We start from the raw sequence: 6,977 nt of genomic DNA on the forward strand, positions 1-6,977 counted from the left end.
CTGGCTGAAGGTCAAGGGCCATGACAGAACTAGGAATAGAACCCCAGTTGCCTGAGCCCTAATCTAGCTAGGCCAAGTATTTATATCACACCCCCCCCATCACTGTAGTATCTGAGCTCCTCACAATCCGAGAATTCTCTTCACAGCATCCCTTTGAGGTAGCACAACACTACTACCCCCATTTTACAGATGGGAAACTGAGACACAGAGCAGTTAGTACAAGGTCACACTGAAACTCTTTGCTAGATAAGGAAATTGAATCCAAGTCTTCCAAGTCCCAGGCTAGTTCTCCAACCAGTGGCCCATACTTCTTCCCATCTATCACCTTATCCCCCAGACCACCATATTTGTATTTAAATTTCTTATTCTCTCATCTTCCCATATCCCTGCCTTTCACTTAGGCACTGACTCACTGAGTCTAGAATAATGTTTAGATTATAGGGTCCAGACCTTGCTCCCATTTTGGTCGATGGCAAAACTAACTGACTTCAGAGGAAGCATGACCTGTCCCATGAAGCCTTTGGGGCAGAAGCTATGAGTCAAATCTTCATCTGGTCCAAATCAGTGTCACTCTATTGACTTCAAAAGACCTACAGCAATTTACACCAGCAGAGGATCTGGCCCCAGGTTTTTTATTGTTATTTGTTTGCAAAGCAGCTGGTGTACCATGGAAGTCATTTTTAGCACTATCGGAGGTAGTTGTTTATTATCATGTCTGCCTTTAATTATTTGACTGGTCATTATCAGATGCACAAGATTGTGCTCATGGCTTGGACTGGAGTTGACGGGATTCATAGATTAGATAACAACGAGTGAAATCAATGTACTAGTCACACTGAACAGAATCTGTAACCTGGGCTGCATTACATGGCTCCGAGAACATTGGCTGGTATAATTGCACTGGACTACACTGGTTAGATTACAGTGGTTGGGATCAGTGGATGGGATTACACTAGGTGGGATAGGTCAACTAGTTTCATTTAATACAGCTGATAACTTGAATTTCTTTTTAACTTGGTTTTCACTGCTTTACAATAACAATTATCCCTAACTGCAGTCATCCTCTCTGATGTATGCAAAAAGTTCATTATATGACACAGAGATGAAGTGTCTCATTTCCCCCACATTTTAATTTGGTAAATGGTGATTACAGAGGTAGGAGCTTTGCAAAACCCAATGAGCCCTGATACGTTAGGTAGCTTTTTATCAAGTCATCTTTACTGCGATGTGACTGCATGGAGCCACATAAGAAGATGTTTCCAAAACCCATGCCTGCGGGTAGTGTTATTCTCTTGATTATCCTCAGATGTGTAGAGCACTCTTCTGTTTTAGGAAGACAGCATGGATGGCTGTAGTATCACATGTGATCATAGCTCTCTTCTCCTTAATCAGAAATGTCGAACTGCTCCATAAGCCCTTGGAGAGAAAGGAATTCATTAGTTTTCAGCTTTTAGATTCTGCATGCGAAGTGTCTCTTTTCTCCTTCTTCCTGTGGGGAATAACATGAGGAACCAGTGTTTAGAAAAAAATATGTATTATATTTCACAATCCCCGCATGATCTGAATCTCCTAGTCTGCATGAACCGACAGTCAAAAGTCACCATAACAGAGCAGTGTGATGTTCACAGCACTTCATTTCAAAGCTGTGGACAAAGAAAGAATATTAGAGGCATTTTTCCTAACTCACTGACACACAAACCAGGGCACTGGCCTGGGGAGAAAGATTGACAAAATTGGGAAAGCAAATAAAGTTCAAGGGATCATGACTGAAGTTGCCATTTTAAAATGAAAGCTCGTGTCTTGTCTTCAAACACATTACAGCACCAGATTAGAGAAGACAAGAAGAAATTTTGACAGGAAATCAGGGAGAGTTAAGAGAAAGGATTAGAGCCAGAGACTGACTTAAGCTGTGAAACCCCTCAAGGTCAACTCAAGGATGCCTCTGTTTCACTCTTTAGAGACCCAGGCAAATCAGAATAAGGCTTGTGCTTTTACCATACATTAATATCTATTGAGTTCTTCTTCTGAAATTATTTCACCTTATCTATAGAATTTGGAATACATTTCTATTGAAAATTGTTACTGCTCGAGGGAGTGCGGCCACTCCTGCACTTCCTTCTTACTTTCTTCTCTAGACTGTTTCTGCCTCTTTGCAAACAGAACTGAGCCAAAGGGAGTCAGATCCTCAGCTGGTGTAAATCAGCTTCAATGGAGCTAGGTCGGTTTCCACCATGTTAGGATCCACGATAAACTGTCCTAAAGGATGGCCCTGTGGTGGAGGCATGGGACGAGCATTCAGGCAGGAGACCTCCCTTACCCTTCTTGCTTTGCCACAGACTCCTTGGATGAGTTCTTTAATCTCTCTGTGTCCTAGCTTCCCATCTGTAAAATGGGGATAGCAATGCTTCTGTTCGTCCACCCTTTGTCCCTCTTCTCTATTTAGACTGTAAGCTCTTTGGAGCAGGGGCTGTCTCTTACTATGTGTTTGCACGGCGTCTGGCTGACCAGGGCCCTGATCTTGGTTGAAGCCTCTTGTTAATACAAATAATGGACTGGATCCTTGCTTGGAGGATCTGACAATTTTAGGGTTGAAGGAGGCTCTGCGTTAGGCTTTCCAGGGATAGATGGAAGACCTCTCTTGCAGCTGTTAGAGGACAACACCAGACTGACCGGATCAGGCTTTTTTTGAAAGCAATAGCACTTTGGGATACGAAAAATATGATCCACTGTTACACTGTAGATACAAGAGTTCTGTATCCTGCTTGAATGCTAACGACCTGACTCGGATTAAAAAGCAGTGAGTCAGATACAGTGAATCAGATTCACATTTTACTATCGGAGAGCAGAAAGACTGCCGCATTTAGCTCAAAAGTCCATCCTTCAGCCCATCGATGTTTTTAGCCATCTACCCAGACCTAATCTCTCTCTTCCCTCCCCGCTCCTTCTCTCTCTGCCTCTCTCTCTCTTTCCCACTGGGAAAGCTGAATCTTATCTGTCTGCAGTTATTGAAAACCAAAGTAACTGGACTTGCTGCTGGAACAGAAGAAATATGTTCACTGAAGAAATATGTTAACAGTTCACTGAGCTGTGAGATGAACAAGCTGGGTGTTGAAAAGAAAATCCAAGCTAAGAGTACATTTCCAGTATTAATAAAGCTTTTTCCTTTTGTTGTATATTTCCAAACACTTGGTCCAGGATGACTGCCATCCATTTTCTTCCAGAATTAGACAATTGGACAAATTTAAGGCATCTTAGACTCATTTATCCTTGTTAACTGATAACGCTGGCTGCTGCATCAGGAGATCTCTGTTTCCTCCTTCATCCTTTGCTAAAATGCTGTTGTCACTGCTCAGTGCCAAGGCCCTCTGTCACATGGCGAGTTCGTCTTTTTAAGGGAGTTGGGACTGTGTCTCATCTGTGTCCCCGATTCACTCCGTGGTTGTGGAACTGTGAGGCTAGCAAGCACGTGACTAGTAGAAACAGGATATTCGACTTCCAAGTTCAGAGGGAGATGCAGGAGGTCTGCGTAGCTCCACTGAGATGTGAAGATGCTGTGAGTACTTATTTACTCTAGGGTACTGTTGATTACCAAGAGAGTTGATGTCTGAGCCTATGGTAAAAGAGAACCAGTCGGAGAAGCCTTGATACCCTGTGCCCAGGTGACTCTCAGACGGGCCAAAAAAGGATATGGGGGGTGGGGGCTGATACAAGAATGAAGAGGCGAATACATTTTATGCAATAATAACATAAATGAAACCCCAAGCAGCAAAGATGTTATTGAACATCAGCATTGTGTTTGAGACTTTATTGAATTGGGCCCAGAAGAAGGGGGGAAAGTGAGGCAGTAGATTGACAATGGAGAAGTGAGGCGCTCTCTCTCTCTCTCTCTCTCTCTCTCACATTCATACACACACACACACATGCACAAACATCCCCTATTTCCCCCTGCATTCCCCATCCACAAGGGAATATTATCAACACCTCTTTTAGATGATTAGTATTGGTAAGAGGGGCAGGGGTGAGAGCTAGCAACACCAGATGTTTTAACTTCAGCTCTCTGTGAGCAGATGTTATACACAGACCGCTCTGTGCTATTCTTGGCAGGAGCTATCTCAAATAAAACTTTGCACTACATTTTCAGATGGAGATGAGATTTTTTTTTCAGGGTATAGCATTTAGAAACTGCATCACCTAAAATGATTTAGAGTTCTTCCATGTTGCAATAAGATCATTTGGCATTTATTTTCATGGGCCATGATGGAGACCTCATGGTGCAGTGGGGTTTGTCTTGAATTCTTGTATCACACTCACAAAGCTATGATCATCGGCTTTTTCTCCTGAGTTTTTCCCCTCATGTTTATTGAGATAATTATTATATATTTTTTCACATTGCATTAGTGCTCAGAAGCTGCTAGGTGCTCTACAAACATATATGAAGACAGTTCCTGCTGTGAAGAATTTGCAATCTAAACAGACAAAGCAGATGAAAGATGTGGAAAAGGGATATAACAAACAAGCAAACTGAGCAAAATGTTCAAGGTGACTTGTTAATTCTGTTTTAAACTTTGTTTTATTGGCTGAGCTGATTGAAAGAAAATATTTTTCATGGGAAATTGAAAAAAAATTCTAAATTTCCTATGGAAAAACAAAATCCAAACTATTTTTTGGTTTTTCAAGACTATTTTCAGTAAAAAAAAAAATCAGTTTTTGAAAACAGAAGGCTGAAATTTTTAACCAAAAAGACTTTTCAAAACCCCCAACTTTGGGGTTTCTCTTTGAAAAAACCAGAAAATTTCCCATGAAAAATATACCTCCCCCTCACTAGTGTTTGCTACAGTCATCCAGTCAGTGCAGTTCTTATACCAGGTATCATGTCACACACACCCACCTTTCTCCCTTTAGATTGCCTTCTCCCCGTCTGCATCCACTTGGTCACCTTCATATGTATCCCTCCAGTACACCCATGCCTCACCTTGGCCACACTCATTATTGTAGGTAAATTACTCCTCATTATTGCTGCTTAATTCACTGCAAGCTAGAGCCCGGTAACCTCCTCTGTGCACCATGGCCTTGAACATAGACAATCCCAATTTTGTTCCCGTCAAAGGCAGTGACGAACACCGGCTTCACTCGTGCTTGTTTTCATATTCCACAAATCAGCTTTTCACCTCCAACGTGCTTTCTGTAGTTCACAAAATGCACCTTTAGTGCAGCAGCAAATGTCCCCATTTTCCTCTGATGCAGATCCACCCCTACTAGGCACCTTTATCCCACCCAAGTGGGGAGTCAGCATAGCCCAGTGGAATGGTCATTTTTCCCGAGAGTCAGGAAATCTGGGTCGATTCCTAGCCATGCCACTGACTTTAGTATGACCCAGGGCAAGTTACTTCCCCTCTCTTTGCCTTCGTTTATCTAGTCTGTTTGGTTTGCACAGTCTTTGGGAAACAGGCTGTATCTAAATGTTTGTACAGAACCTAGCACCTAGACACCACTGTAATACACATGGTAGTAATGCAGCTGGCCACAGGAATAGCGCATGTAGACAGACCACTAGTCCATGGTCCACTTCTGTACTCCGTCTCTCAGCTATGAGAACGCAGGTGGCATGCCAACATGGTATGCCCACCTCAAAGAGCATGCAGCCCTCTGGTGAGTGGGATGGGGAAGAGGAGCAAAAGAAAAGGAGAAAGGAATCTCCTTGTGCCCAGTCATTCTTCTCTTTGCTGTAACTTTCCTCTCTAATCTTATGGAGACAGTGAGTGATTCTGCTCGGGGTGTGTGATTCTTCATGTCCCGTCAATTTTCCTGTCAGACATTTTGTTAAACTCTCGTTCAAGGCCGTGCTATTTTTTTTCCCCTTCCAGAGATTGTTTCTGCTCTTTCTCCTTGTCTGAGGTGTGCACTGAAGGTTAAAAGCAAACTCACTATTAGATAGCTTGGGTGATTGGCTATTATCCTCTGAAATGGTGACGGAGTTTGGTTGCCCCCTCACAGCTTGGAGAGGCTCAGGATGTTTGCTGAGTCTTGCAGTGCAATTGGCACTGGAAGGGCACAGAAATGCTGGATCAGAGTCACGGTTGCCCTGCACATTGCCCAGTGCATTTGTACCAGTACAAAGTGGGTGCAAACCTCGACCAAATCAGAGTGGTGGCATTTCATACCTCACTTTGCACTGGTGTAAATGGCCACGCAGAGCAATGGAAAATGAAGCCCCTTGTGCTTTACAGTAACATATTCTCATTTTGCTAGCTTCATGCTGAACTGCACCCTGCTGCTTAGTGCGACATGTACAGAGGCCCTGCTGATTGGGGCTGAGTAGAATCTGGCTCTAAACACTCAGAAGTGAGTTTGTACATCCCTTCCCTGCCTTGGGGGAGGTGGGCTTAAGTCCCCTCTCATTTTCCAGGACACAAAATCAGAGTCTTTATAGTCAGATTTTGCTCACGGTCACATGACACCAGCCTTCCCTGCCCCTGGTGTGTGAGCGGCTGAATATACACGTGCCCTGGGACCATTGTTCCATTCTGGGTTTTCCTCTAGGGCTAGATCCTGCTCTTGGCTGCAGTGGTGCTGTGGAGAGGGAAGCATATTTAGAGCCTCTCTCCCAGTGCCTTCTGTACACCCACCCACCCACCGACCCACACACACACACACACCCCCTGGAACTTTAGAATTCTTGGAGTGAAAACTGGCCTGTGTCCTACAGGAGGGGGTTCCAGCCACCTGCTGTCTCAGCAGCACACACTGACCGGGCAAGGGGGAGCATACAGCTCTTCTTTATAGCAACTACCTCACGGTGTCTCTTTCCAGCTGCAAAGGATACACCTGCCAGTGTCTCTGCTCCCTGTTGCAAGAGCCAGCCAGGGTAAGATTTGACTCTAGTTGTGAAGTCTCCTCTGATTTATTCTCAACAGGAGCCAACTGAGCACTGCACCTGTAGATGTTATTGACTTTAATCTTCTTTAGAATGATGATAT

The 6,977-nt window shown here is 43.8% G+C and overlaps 1 long non-coding RNA gene across 1 annotated transcript in view; it reads left to right on the forward strand.

Annotated features, from left to right (window-relative positions):
• Positions 1-3,496: 3,496 nt before the first annotated feature.
• The window catches only part of LOC141999780 (uncharacterized), a 28,425-nt gene continuing 24,944 nt past the window's right edge, over positions 3,497-6,977 (forward strand). Inside the window, exons 1-2 of the long non-coding RNA XR_012642069.1 lie at positions 3,497-3,553; positions 4,399-4,539. This is a non-coding gene — a long non-coding RNA (uncharacterized LOC141999780). The remainder of the gene's footprint in view (positions 3,554-4,398; positions 4,540-6,977) is intronic.

The sequence above is a fragment of the Natator depressus genome, chromosome 16 (assembly GCF_965152275.1).
Source record: "Natator depressus isolate rNatDep1 chromosome 16, rNatDep2.hap1, whole genome shotgun sequence".
NCBI classification, from domain to species: Eukaryota; Metazoa; Chordata; order Testudines; family Cheloniidae; genus Natator; species Natator depressus.